This window comes from Anastrepha ludens, chromosome 2 (assembly GCF_028408465.1).
Source record: "Anastrepha ludens isolate Willacy chromosome 2, idAnaLude1.1, whole genome shotgun sequence".
In the NCBI taxonomy this organism is placed as follows: domain Eukaryota; kingdom Metazoa; phylum Arthropoda; class Insecta; order Diptera; family Tephritidae; genus Anastrepha; species Anastrepha ludens.
In genome coordinates this window covers 91,207,826-91,221,697 of record NC_071498.1, presented here as the reverse complement: position 1 = coordinate 91,221,697, position 13,872 = coordinate 91,207,826, and positions in this window count along the sequence as shown.

Sequence of the window (13,872 nt, the reverse complement as noted above, 5' to 3'; positions counted from 1 at the left end):
GTCTCTTGTGAAATTAAGGATGGCCAGAAGCTTCTTTGCCAAAAAGTGGTTAATTGATTCCACAAATTCTTCATATATACGGCGGCCGCCGTAGCCGAATGGGTTGGTGCGTGATTACCATTCGGAAGGTCGTTGGTTCGAATCTCGGTGAAAGCAAAATTAATGAAAACATTTTTCTAATAGCGGTCGCCCCTCGGCAGGCAATGGCAAACCTCCGAGTGTATATTTCTGCCATGAAAAAGCTCCTCATAAAAAAATATCTGCCGTTCGGAGTCGGCTTGAAACTGTAGGTCCCTCCATTTGTGGAACAACATCAAGACGCACACCACAAATAGGAGGAGGAGCTCGGCCAAACACCTAACAGAAGTGTACGCGCCAATTATTTATTTATTTTATTAAAAATTCAAGAATATTAGGGTAGATACACGCACATGAAACCGCGCCATCATTGGGGTAATATAATAATGCTCTGTGGTGAAACCGGTACAAACACTTAAGGCTACTTTATTCTATTTAAAAATACCATTTGTGTTTTTCTGTTTAAACACGGCCTTTGTTACTTTAAATGTAAAATTTTCCATTAGTTAGCTAAACAGCCATTGCAAAGAGTTGCCTACTTCGCTGTACCTTACAGACAAAAACACTCCTATAGAAGAGCTGAGCTGTTGGGTTACCTATCTAACTATTCAAAATAGAGGATGGAACTTAAGGTATTAAAAGCAGGAAAAACCTTCATCAGCCATAATGTTTCTCTTTTCCCGGAAACAATGTCATTTCATTATACGGCAACATGATGAAAGTGTTGCATATGTCACAAGATGAAAGGACTACGAAACTCCAACCGTACCACAAATTATACCTTTTTATTTAATATAATATACTTTTACATCTTACTTCCATTCTTTAGTAACACATAAAGTTTCGCACAACTATTTCGACAGTTTTGTGCACACAGATAATTTAAAATGGCAGACAATGTTACATTATTGACTTTTACAGTGCAACATTTTGCGAAGAGAACACGAATTCCCATGAATGTGTTGAGATATGAACACCAAAATTTTAAAGGCTTGGCGAACAGCAAAATAAATGCAACACCTTGCCGAGAAAAAAAAACGCTTTAAAAGTGTGGAAAAAATGTGATATTTGCGTACGGCAGGATTTTATTTTTTGCTGCATATAACAAAACTTTATTTTTTTGCTGCATTATTTCGACATTAATAGTTCGTATTAGGGATTTAATTTTTTCTGATTTTGCGATATCGGGATTTTCGGGAGCCAGTTATTACGATTTTGCGATTCGTGCTCATTATTTTCCATCAACTTAACTTAAAAACAATTGCTTCAATATTGTTTGAGAAGCCTCCAGCCGTATAATAAATAATATGAAATGGGGTTTAAATATTTTTTAATTTAAAGTCATCAAACAAAAGTTATTAGTTTAACATATACGCATTTAATAGGACTTTAGACCACCTGATAAAGCAAATTTGGCAAAAAAAAAAAAATCAATAATAGAAAAGAAAACTGAAAAGGTTAGCAAATTAACATGGTTTTTGGTTGAAAGTAGTTAATAAATTTCTTAATCTCGTACAATTTAAATTTACAATTAAATTTACAAAATGTACAATTTTTTCATGTATTATATTTTACTACTCTGTTTCATTGAGCTCGATAAATTCCCATGAAAAAAAGTACAATAATTCCTGACTCTTGTAACACGTTCCTAACTCCGAACCAGAAATCCTGTTAGACCTCTGATAAACATAGAAGAATATATGTTACTTGTATGTCTGTCGGAAAAACGCAATTAAATTAACATTGGAATGCAAATTTGTTCCAAAGTTAAGGAGAGCAGCTCCTCCAGCACTTTGAAATTTTCCCTTTTTTTATTTGTTTTTGCTTTAAAAATTTACGCACAATCTAAAGAATATCTTTTCAATGATTTAAGCTTAGTAGAAAGTCTAAAAAGTTCCTATAAACTCAGTGAAGTGATGAGCGTCGAACGAAAGATGAGTAAGAACGACAACTTTAACCGCGTTTTTCTCGAAATACGTTTTTTTCGCGCTGCCTAATATAAATTAAAAAAGTAATAAAGATATCAACTTAACATTTTACAGGAATATTCTTTAACATATTGGCCTTTGCATGTACCTCCAATTTTGTATTATTACAAAAAATATTGTTTTGATCAATTTGTTTATAAAAAAAGTACAATATATTTGTTTTCTTTTTAACTTGAAATTTTTATTTTTGTTTTTTCGTTAAAAATAGGTAAGTGCAAAGCGGAATAACTTATTTGGGTGAAACATTTTTGTCTGGTTGGTTTCAGTTGATTACAAGAGGCTGTACATTGCACGGCGCAAATTAAAGGAGCCACATTTCAGCAGCAGTAGCACCGCCATTTTGTTTTTTTATTTTTGTATATTAATTTAATCATGAATATTAGTATGTAATTTATTTTAATATAATAAATACTTTCAGTTTTTCGCTTAGAAAATGACTGAAAACTCGTTGTCTGGAGGAGCTGGCCCCCTTAATTATATTCGTTTAGAATTAACTGTTTATAACTATAAAGTGTGGTTAAATTTCAAGGGCCGATGTTGAATGTGAACCACACCTAAACGTCAAGTTTTTTCTGCATTTCATTTAACATTTTTCAATTTCAGACTAGTTCAATTTGATCCAAGGATCCTCAGTGGATTCGTCAATAAGCAGAATTGGTGCATTTGGGCGAATGATAATCCAAGAGTGATTGCCGAAAAACCAATGCACCCACAAAGAGTGACTGTTTGGTGCGGTTTATGGGCCGACGACATCATTTTCCCGTATTTTTTCCAATATGAGGCCGGTCAGGCAGTTACTGTGAATAGTGTTTGCTATCGTGAGATGATAACGAACTTTTTATGGCCCGAATTGGAGGATATGGATGTGGACGATATGTGATTTCAACAGGACGGTGCCACTTGTCACACAGCTAACGAAACAATGGCTCTTTTGCGCGAAAAATTTGATGGCCGAATAATCTCACGCCGCGGCGATGTCAATTGGCCACCAAGATCATGTGATTTGACACCGTTCGACTTCTTTCTTTCGGGCTATTTGAAAGAAAAGGTGTACGTCGATAAGCCAGTAACAATTCAAGAGCTAAACGATGAGAAATTTCGGCACATTAACGGCATAGAACCTCAATTATGCCTCAGCGTCATCAAAAATTTGGACTATTTGGCCGATATTTTATTCCATACGTAATTAAGCTATACCAATATTATCATAATAAAGAGAAATGACAATAATTTCCTAAAAAATTGTATTTTATTCAAAATCAACACCGGCCCTTGAAATTTAATCACCCTTTATGAAAGCACTAGTGACAAACCAAACAAGACTATTCCAACCATCTGCATTAATTCCATTCAATCTATTTTTAACTTCATCTTGGTCTAAGTAGAGTTGCTCAAAGTACCGATATCTGATTTGTTTCGAAATAGGGCACCTTCCTAAGAAGTATGCCAAGTTTTCTAATTCGTTTAAGTTACAGTTAAGTTTAGATTTTTGTGGCCTCCGAGTTGAATAAGATCGCATCTGGCCTTCGAAACCCAGGAGATTTTATAATTTTGAACCGTAGCGTTGAAACAGCTTTTACCAATATTATGATCTAGGTCCTTGTATATGCGAGTGCTTTTCAAAGCTCTTTTCCACAATTTCATTTTGTTCGTCGAGCGCACAGCTGAAGGAAGTACATCTACATTAGTATTCTGAAGCCTCTTATCCGATACGTCGTATGTTAGGATTATATTTAATTTTCTTTCTAAGTCCTGAACTGCTTTTGCCCAAAAGATTTCTTTTTGTAGGATAATTTTTCAGAATCTATATGGCAATCTATTAGCATTATACTCAAATAGGGTTTTTTGAATATGTCTTAGGTGAAGCTATAATATATACAAATGGAAAGCCAGTTAGCATACAATACGTCGGTGCATTTGGAGGCATGTTCAAAATTGTTTGTAAAAAATACCACTGAGTTTTATCCACTTCAGCAAATAGGTCACAATACCAAACTTGAGCGGCATAACTTTGTATTGCTCTTGCTACTGTCCAAAAGATATTCCATCTTCTTGATAATTTTAGATTGGCTTTAGCCAAAAAAGTTAGCCAACTAGACTTTACACTACTTTTTTGCTATGATGTTTCTACTTAAATAATGCATTTTAAATCTTAACTTTGTAGTCAATTTTACTCCTAGGTAATTATATTCTGTCGATATTGGTATTCCTTCTCCTTTGAAAGCGCACTTATCACTTGCATATTCCATAGGCTACAATAATTTTCCACAATATAAATCGTGTTTTACAGTTCATCTACATCTTCAGATAAAATAACTTTGTCTTCCGCATAAATGAATGTGCATTCATATCCTCAATCCAGATACAACCTCCCAAGCTGTCATGTGAATCACCCTGCCTCACTATTGACAGTATACAGGGTCCGGCACTCAAGCCCACTTCAGACCGCTCGCGCAGCTGATGCACGGGCACCTTAAAGTACATACAGTTGTTCTTCATTGCACCATTACTCGTTGCAATGATACTGGTAGCATCGCGAAATGTCATGGAGGTGGTCATCAAAAGACTGCAACGTCAAAGGAAATGGTTAAAAAAGTGAAGAAAGTCAAGTCTTATAAAATCCAAAAGGCGCATGATCTCACACCAAAGTAGCAACAAGTCAGACGTGATAGATCGAAGGCGTTACTTCGCTTGGCGGAAAGCGTTCAATTTCCGAACATTGAGTTTTCTGATGAGAAAATGTTTCAAATTGAGCAATTCGTAAGCTCCAAAAACCAGAGTTTATTTGACTGGCCGTTCATACGAGAATTTGAGTCACCGATTGGCCACCAGGAGACAGCATCCGCCACAGGTTAAGGGTTGGGCCGTCGGCGCTCTAGAATCGTTCTCATCGAACCTGGCGTCAAGGTAAATGCGAAATATTATCGGGAAAGTATTCTGGAGGTTGCTTTGAAGCCGTGAGCAGACAAATATTTCGCTGGCAGACCATGGATGTTTCAACAGGATTTGGCACCGTCTCACAAAGCTCGAGTGAACCAAGAATGGCTAAAAAACAACGTTCCGAACTTCATAACGTCCACACAATAGCTCTCAAATTCACCAGGCGCGAATCCGATGGATTATTCTCTTTGAGGCATTTTGGAGTCGCTGAAAATATTCATTGTCTGCGAGTGAGCCAAAATACCTGCAAGTCACATTCGGGCGGCTTGCGATTCGTTTCTGGACCGACTGAATGCCATAGTCAAGGCAAAAGGTGGTCATATCGAGCAAAGGTAAATTGATTCTTAATTTTGTATTATTTCACACTTTGAATTGAATAAAAGTAATTTTCCAAACTAAATTTATGGCCGTTTTAAATAGTTACACTTTGAGTGCCGGACCCTGTACTCGTACTTCTTTCAATATATTTCCTCGCATGTCCGGATCACAGAGTTTGGTTTCTTATAAACCTTTTTGATGAATTTTATGATTTTGGTGGAAATGCCCGAGTTATACAATTTGTAAATTAAAAGATGTCTTGGAAATGTATCAAAAGTTGCTTTGAAGTCTAAAATATGCATAAACTTTCTTTTTTGCTTCAAATTTTATGTGTATGATTGATGTCAAGTTAAACATGTACTTTTTGCGAAAACCTGCTTGGTGTTCCGTAATAAATCTTCTACTCTCTAACCAATTCGTGAGTCGCTCGTTTAGGGCCGGTTTTGATTTTGAATAAAATACAATTTTTTTTAGGAAATTATTATCTTTTGTCTTTATTATGATAATATTGGTATGGTTCAATTAAGTATGGAACAAAATATCGGCCAAATGGCCGCCGCGGCTTCGGCGGCACACCTCCATCCGATGGGCTAAATTTTCGATGACGCTGAGGCGTAATTGAGGTTCTATGCCGCCATGTGCCGGATTATCTCACTGTTGCTGGCTTATCAACGTATACCTTTTCTTTCAAATAACCCCAAAGAAAGAATTCAAACGGTGTCGTTGACGTTTAGGTGTGGTTCATATTCAACATCGGCCCTTGAAATTTAGCCACTCTTTATATGAAAAAGAAAACGAAGACAAAAACGTTCAAACATATCCATATTTGCTAAAAAAAGGAAAGTCATTGCTGCTTTTTTTGCTACAAACGGGATTTTTCTGCCTCCATTTCATATGCTTCATAAGAAATTACAAATCCCGAAATACTGCCGAAATTTCCGGGGCTTAAGAGATAGATATCTAGAGGATATGCGCAATTTTCTGTCTTTTGGTCCAGTTAGCGCATATTCTGTGGCTTTGTTGCTGCAACAAAATCATTTATACAAATTACATGCCATATCAAAGCAGCGACTAATTCTTCGTTTGTCGCTTCGTTAGTATTTTGCTAGCACTGCTCTCATTATACGTGTAGCTCACATCTCCCCTTCTTTTCAGATTTTATGAACTTCTTCTGCACCGCTTTTTGCGCTTCCAATTCGTTTGTTACTAAAAGGTGATGCCCTTATAATTTGTGGTCAAAAAAATCTCGCATATCTCTTTCCCGCTACATTCGACTCTCCTTTCATTTTCATTCTTCTTTTAATTTTTTTTCTCTACTTTATTTTGGTCAATTCTAATTTTGTTTTATTTCTGTTTTGAGTTGATGCCAGGTTTTTTTCTACTGGTTCCTCTTAAGCTTAATTTTCCATACACCAGTTTGTATATGTGTTGGAGAATCTGTGACCCCTGCAGGGAAAAGTACGTCCATGCATCGGCACAATGCTAGTTAAAGTACCAGTTTATACTATCTAAATAATTTTCTGGTTCATATGTTTCTAGAATATCAAGTTTTAGACCAGTTACCGTGCAAAAAACACATTCATTCTAATAAAGAGTATAAATAAAATGTTTGTTCTTAAAATCAAATGAGAGTTCTTTCAAGTATAATAAGTGGGAAAATATTCCAAAATTATGTAAAAAACTTATAAGAAAATAAAATTTAACGTATTCACTTGTGAATATAAACAAAATTAATGCTAGTCCATATTTTAATTGTCCTTTTGCTGCGGAGCTTTTTCTGCGAAAAAGTAGAGAATAAAATTTCTTCGTGGGGCTGCAAAACAAACTTTAGTAGTAGCAAAAATAGTAAATATTGCATTGTTATCTAAGTGCATGTAAACATTTAATACATATATGGTATGAAATAATTATCAATAAATCAAAGGTGGCACTGAGCTACTTGAACTCAGTGAAATCAACTAATTTGCAAACAAATTGATAATTTTACGAGGCTTGCCTTTTATATTTTGCGATGAACTGTAATTCGATATTTTTATATTAGAAAAGTTTGGTACTATTATTTAGCCCAAAAGTTATATGTAAAGGTTTTCACTCAGGATCTATATTTGCTCGTTTTTCACCTCGTCCAAAAGATGAAATTAATTCGTGAAAACTTTCGTGCGATGCTTTATTGCGACTTCCGACGTGGATTATCGAGACAGGAGTGCATTGATCAACTTACTTCTAATTTTCGTGTTGAAGCACCACACTTGACTACTCTGAAGTGCAGGTACAATGAGTTCCAATCTTTCAATGTAGGATGAATTTCGCGAAGACCGCTTAAAATTGGCTGTCGGAAACAATCGATGCTGCGCGTTAATTGATAATGCAAGAAATATATGTAAATCAAGATAAAGGCATCCGTGCGCATTAGTGGAACCGGAATATATTCAATATTACATTTGGTTGGCAAAACATTTTGTTCTGGGTACTGCTTAATTTGACAATTGTACAAAAAAAAAAAAAAAAACAGGATTGGTGTACAGAAATTTTAAAGAAATTCAGCCGCTGTGGTTCAAAGAAAGTCTATAATATCGTAAGAGACGACGAATCTCGTATATATATACTTTTATATGAGCCGAAAACAAAACAACAATCGAAAGCATGGCTGTTGCAGGACGACCTTAATCCAACAAAAACTTTTCGGGGAAAAAAAATCTCAAAGCAAATGTGCACCTGTTTTTCGGAAAATCTGGTTATGTCGTACCTGCATCACTTAAGAAACTTAAGAAACTTAAAACAGTCAATTCTAAATGGTATACAACCATTTGTTTGCCAGAAGTATTTGGATGAATAAGGAGCCGGACGAATCAACCGCTGGGGTCGAACCATCCTTCACAAGGCAATGCGAGCTCGCACGTATCAGCTCACAAAAGGGAGTTTTTGAGCACTCAAAAGATCGAATTAATTCATCATCCGCCTTCCTGATTTTGCATCAAATAATTCCTTCTTGTTCCCAAACTTCAGAAAAAAAAATGCGTGGTCAATGTTTTTCAACGCCTGAAGAAGCTGATGAAGCTTATTAACAACACATTTTTGGAGTATCCACTTCTGAGTGGCACGGGTATTATTCTAGTCAATTATGAAAAAGGATGATTTTTTCTATTGAATATCAATAATTGAGCTAGAATACTTCCATACTAGTTCGGCTTTTCCCTGCAGGGATTCTGCAGCTATACTTGGATGCATGTGTAGTTCTTACCGGTAGTGTGCGTTAGACTAGAGATATGTGCAACATGTAACATGCAACAGTGCAGTGCCGGTAACAACACCTTAAGTGGTACTCATACACGTTTTGTTTTTATGTACACAAGCAGGCCTAAACCGCATACAGATATGTATGCATGTATATGTTTGTATAGAGATCAGAGCTTGAAGCATACGTAAAAGCGTAATAAGGCAATGGGAGCAACAGTAGTAGAACTTGGCGTAGACACACACATACATGCATGCGCGTGACCAAGCAAAGCCACGCCATACACTGTACTCATAAAATTCAAAATTCACTAATGAGCGACGTACATGTATTATATGTATGTATGCAGTAGACACCATGAATGCTGCACATCTACGTATTGTGTGCATGTTTGTATGTATTTACATCCTACATAGCGTGCGTTGCCATAATTTTCGTGCTGTCTCGTCCCCTGCAGTCACTTGTCAGTTGTTGTTATATTGAGTTTTGCACCTTGCACACAGATATTTTTGTAGCCGCCTAGGCCAAGTGGGCTTGTGCGTGACTACCAATCGGTTGGGTTGCTTCTCAATGCTCAATGCAAACATAAAGCATGGAAAGAGAAATAATGGCTTTTTATTAGCGTTTGCTCCTGGGCAGGCATTAGCAAATTTTCGACAGCCTATCTGCCATAAAAACTCTTCTCATAAAAAACTGTTTGCCATTTCGAAGTGACATAATGTTATGGACCCCTCTATTTGCAGAATAATATCAAATGGGAGGAGTAGCGTGGCCCGAACCTATCAAGGGAAAACATTCGCCAGTCGCATCCGTTTGGTTTACACCTTTGCCGTAACCGCTGATGGTATGTAATGACTTACATACGTAGAGATACGTTTCGAAGGTAAAATTGCAGCAGCAGCAAACTAATTGTGCAATTATTTTTGCATAAAGTGGTATAAACACGGCAGAAGTGCTACTGTGCGCTCACTCACATGCCAGCAAGTAGCTTACCTGAAATATTGTGCATATGTGTGTATGTATGTAGTATAAACACAAAGCATGGAGATGCACGTCAATATCTTCTGCCACTGGCACTCACTTTGTTTGGCCGTATGGAGGTCTATGTGAAGGAGCTTAGTATGTGGCAGTCTCTGAGTGCTTTATGCCGCGTGTCGACCGAATGTAAGGCAACCGAAATATTGACACTTGCACACAATACTATGTATTTTCTTTTGAGTGGGTTTGCTTTTAAGTTACTCCATGCGAGTATCACTTATGGTGTTTAATATAATTTTCATTATTTTTTCACTAGAGTTACTTCTTCCGCTTCGTCCTTTTAAGGAATATTCGATTCTCTTTGAGATTTAAAAAATTTTAACTCAATTTTCAGGAAAAAGTTGCGGCAAAGATTGGATAAAGTCCCGTGGAAAATCGTTCAATGTACTCATTTCGAGACTGCAATATAACTGGTTGCTAAATAATCGTATTTCGTTGGTACCGCGTATGCAGTCTAAAATGAAAATAAAAACGATTAACAGCCGAAAGCCTCCAAAGCTAGCACTGCATTAAAAAAAAAACATAAATAATTGGCGCGTACACTTCTGTTAGGTGTTTGGCTGAGCTCCTCCTCCTATTTGTGGTGTGCGTCTTGGTGTTGTTCCACAAAATGGAGGGGCCTACAGTTTCAAGCCGACTCCGAACGGCAGATATTTTTATGAGGAGCTTTTTCATGGCAGAAATACACTCGGAGGTTTGCCATTGCCTGCCGAGGGGCGACCGCTATTAGAAAAATGTTTTTATTAATTGTGCTTTCACCGAGATTCGAACCAACGACCTCTCTGTGAATTCCGAATGGTAATCACGCACCAACCCATTCGGCTACGGCGGCCGCACTGCATTAGGTTAAGTTTATATAATAATTTTATTGCTATGTAAGCTTTTATAAAATAAAAATAAAAAACAAAAAAGAGAAAGTCCGTTTAAACCAGTCAAAGCGTATCTCCGTGCATTAATTAGTAAGCAGATAAACGAGATTTTTCACTGGGTCGCTGCTCGTATTTGAATATAAATCGAAAAGCTTTAGGAATCCCATTATGAAATCTTCAGAAATTACTAAGCTTAGTCCAATCTAAAGGGTTTTCCAATAAGAGGTGCTATTTTGATATTCGAAGAAAAATGCTACTTTTTAATATAAATGATGGGATGCTTATTCCATTATGAAGAGGAAGGTATGCCGTTAATAGTGGAAAATAGCAATACAGGACAATATCCCTTTCATGAAATTTTTCATAACCGAATTGCAAAGTGGCTACCCTATGTCCTCGATAGCCTCACGAATTCCATCTTTGAGGTCGTGAATCGACCCTGGGCTGTTAGCGTAGACTTTCTCTTTCACGTGCCCCCAAAGAAAAAAGTCACAAGGGGTTAAACTACAAGATCTCGGTAGCCAATCGTGATCACCTCTTCGAGAGATAAGACGGTCCGAAAACTTTTCCCGTAAAAGAGCAATGGTTTGCTTGTGTGGCACGTAGCGTCGTCTTGTTGAAATAAAACATTGTCCAGATCAATACCATCCAATTCTGGTTATAAAAAATGTTTAATCATCTCTGGATAGCACAACCCATTCACAAATAACACCTGTCATTGGAAAACCCTTTATTAATGACAAAATAAGATAAGGGTGCTCTGTAAAATTCACCACAAAATTAGTTTCCATAAATTTTGAACAAAAATTAAAATATTTTGCCAAAACGAAAAAAATGCGCAAAAATATTAAACTGAACAAAATGCGTAGCACATTTCTGTACTGAAATTTTCAATGCTACTTAATATTATAAAATAAAATAAAAATCCGTTTAGTTCCTTTTATACTCACACCTATAAAAAAAAATTATTTTCAGAAAAATCGCCACTATTCTGATAAAAGTCAGGTGGCATTGTTATCCTGTGAGGTTAAGTCCCCATTAGTCCTTGAGTGAACAGAGAATCTTGATTTGCTAGAATTGCAGTATTGCTCTGGCTCAGATGCATCCCAGAATATAGGGGCTTATCTGCCATTCATTGCCATAGGACAACAGACCATCAAGGAGTTGCGTGGGGATATGCTAGGTGAAATCTTTCCTGGGAAGAAAAAGGTTCAGCCAACACATAACCCTCCCTAAGAATAGACTGAGAAAGCTCACGGGCGTTCACACAGGTCTCTGCAGATTGTAGAACCATCTGCACAAACTTGGGATATGATCCACTAATTCCAGTCGTCTCTAAGACTGATCCCTGGAAACTCCAACACACCTTCTTCTCGAATATATGATATAGCGAGAAGAAGGACAGATTCTTTGGCCGGAAGAAAGGCACATGTGTTCAGCCCTAATCAGAACTATTTTAGGTTTATTGAACAAGCTGGGTTTGGATGCGGTACTGTGACGAGTAGAGCGCACAAAAGACTTCGACCCCTGTCTTTGGATACCAGATTTTCATTCATTCAGTTCATATTTCATTAAAATTTAATTTGATTTTAAAATTTGGAATCAAACACACTAACAGACAGAGGGACGTACAGAAATTTAATCTAAGCGGACTTGGGTTTTTTCCGATCTCAATAGTTTTTATGTCGGACTTAAATGAAGGGCGAGTTTAGGCGAGTTTTATTGAGTCGTTATCAAGACGTGTATTCTGAAAGTGGGCGTGGCAAATCCCATTTTGCAAAATGTTACTTATGTCGTAATGCTTTTTTTATGTTTTTTCAATTGTGAGTAATTTCGCGTGACTACCATTCGGAATTCAGAGAACGTAGGTTTGAATCTCGGCGAAACCCCCAAATGAAGAAAAGGTTTTTTCCAATAGCGGTCGCCTCTCGGCAGGCAATGGCAAACCTCCAAGTGTATTTCTGCCATGAAAAGGCTCCTCATAAAAAATATTTGCCGTTTGGAGTCAGCTCGCAACTGCGCACATATCAGCTTTTTATTAAATCCGCATTAAATGACAGGAGGACGCGGTTATTTACCGATTTTCCATATTTTTAATACCAGTTTTCGTTTCTATATAAGTATGTGTATGTTAATTTTTCCACGAGGTATCGTGGCACGGACAGACGAACGGATGAGCAGACATGACAAAATCGGCTTCTTTCTGCTATGGCTTCAACTTTCAACAGCACATTTTGAAATTTTTCCTCATATGAATGTACAGTGGTTTTAGTTGCGATACCACAGTAAAGTTCTAAAATAATACACAGATTATCTGGAACTTTGGAAATCCTTTAAAAAATATTTTTATCTGCTTGCTTGAAGATGTCTTTTAGATCTTCCTACACAGAAGCAAGACAATAGCCTTTACGACAGCAAAACAAAAGCTGCGGTTATTGCTTTTTCTCTGGATTTTTTTTAATAACTGTCGAGCTGTAACAATCTTTGTAGCAAATCAAAAGCACAGCTTCTATTTTCTTTTGGTATTGTCGTGCTTTCACTGTGGCAGCTTCATTTTGCGCTGTCAAAGTATAAAGGAGGCAAATCTAATAAAAAAACTGAAAAACAAGTAAATGATAATGTGCAGAGTGGCGTAGCTCAAGTAATAAATTTGTTTTTGTTTTTAGCTGAAAAATTAGCTAAAAATTTTCATAAATATTTTTTAATTAATCATTCGACAAAATCCTAACTCGTATGTTGAAATTATTGTAGAAACTGTGTTCCAATCAGTCAATTAAGTTAACTGAATATTTGAAAATTGTTTGAGATATCCTGCCATTTTGAAAAATTTTTATTGGAGAAAATTGCGAAAGCTGATAAAAAAACAAACGTGGTCTTGGACGTCTTAAATGTAAAAATAAAATGTGTCTGGAATATAAAAATGCATTATTCGAAAGAAGGTATTTGTATGCTACTGAATATATGTGTGTGTATAACTTAATAAAATACTTACTTATTCCTTTTTTTTGTAAAGAGAGGACTATATCCTCTATGTCTTTATTATAATTTTTATTTTTTGCCGGAAGACTATCTCTTCTTAGTCGGACTGTTGATTTATTAATAATTTTGCTTCTTACTAGCTACTTAATATTATATTAAATGTCGAACAGCAATCATCAAATTGAATGCAACGTGAGCTGTTTGAGGTGCATTCAATGCAAACATGTCGTCAGCACTTTAAGTAAATATTGTGAGAAAGGTAAATTATTAAATTTGGCACAAACGGAAATGTGTCAGCAATTAAATTGCGACAAGGGGGATTAAACTTTATTAAAATAAATATGTTAATTATTAACTTATACCACTCATATATTTGAGTATGCACAGCTTTCCCATCTTTTTTTGGAATTTTGATTTTGAACGACCT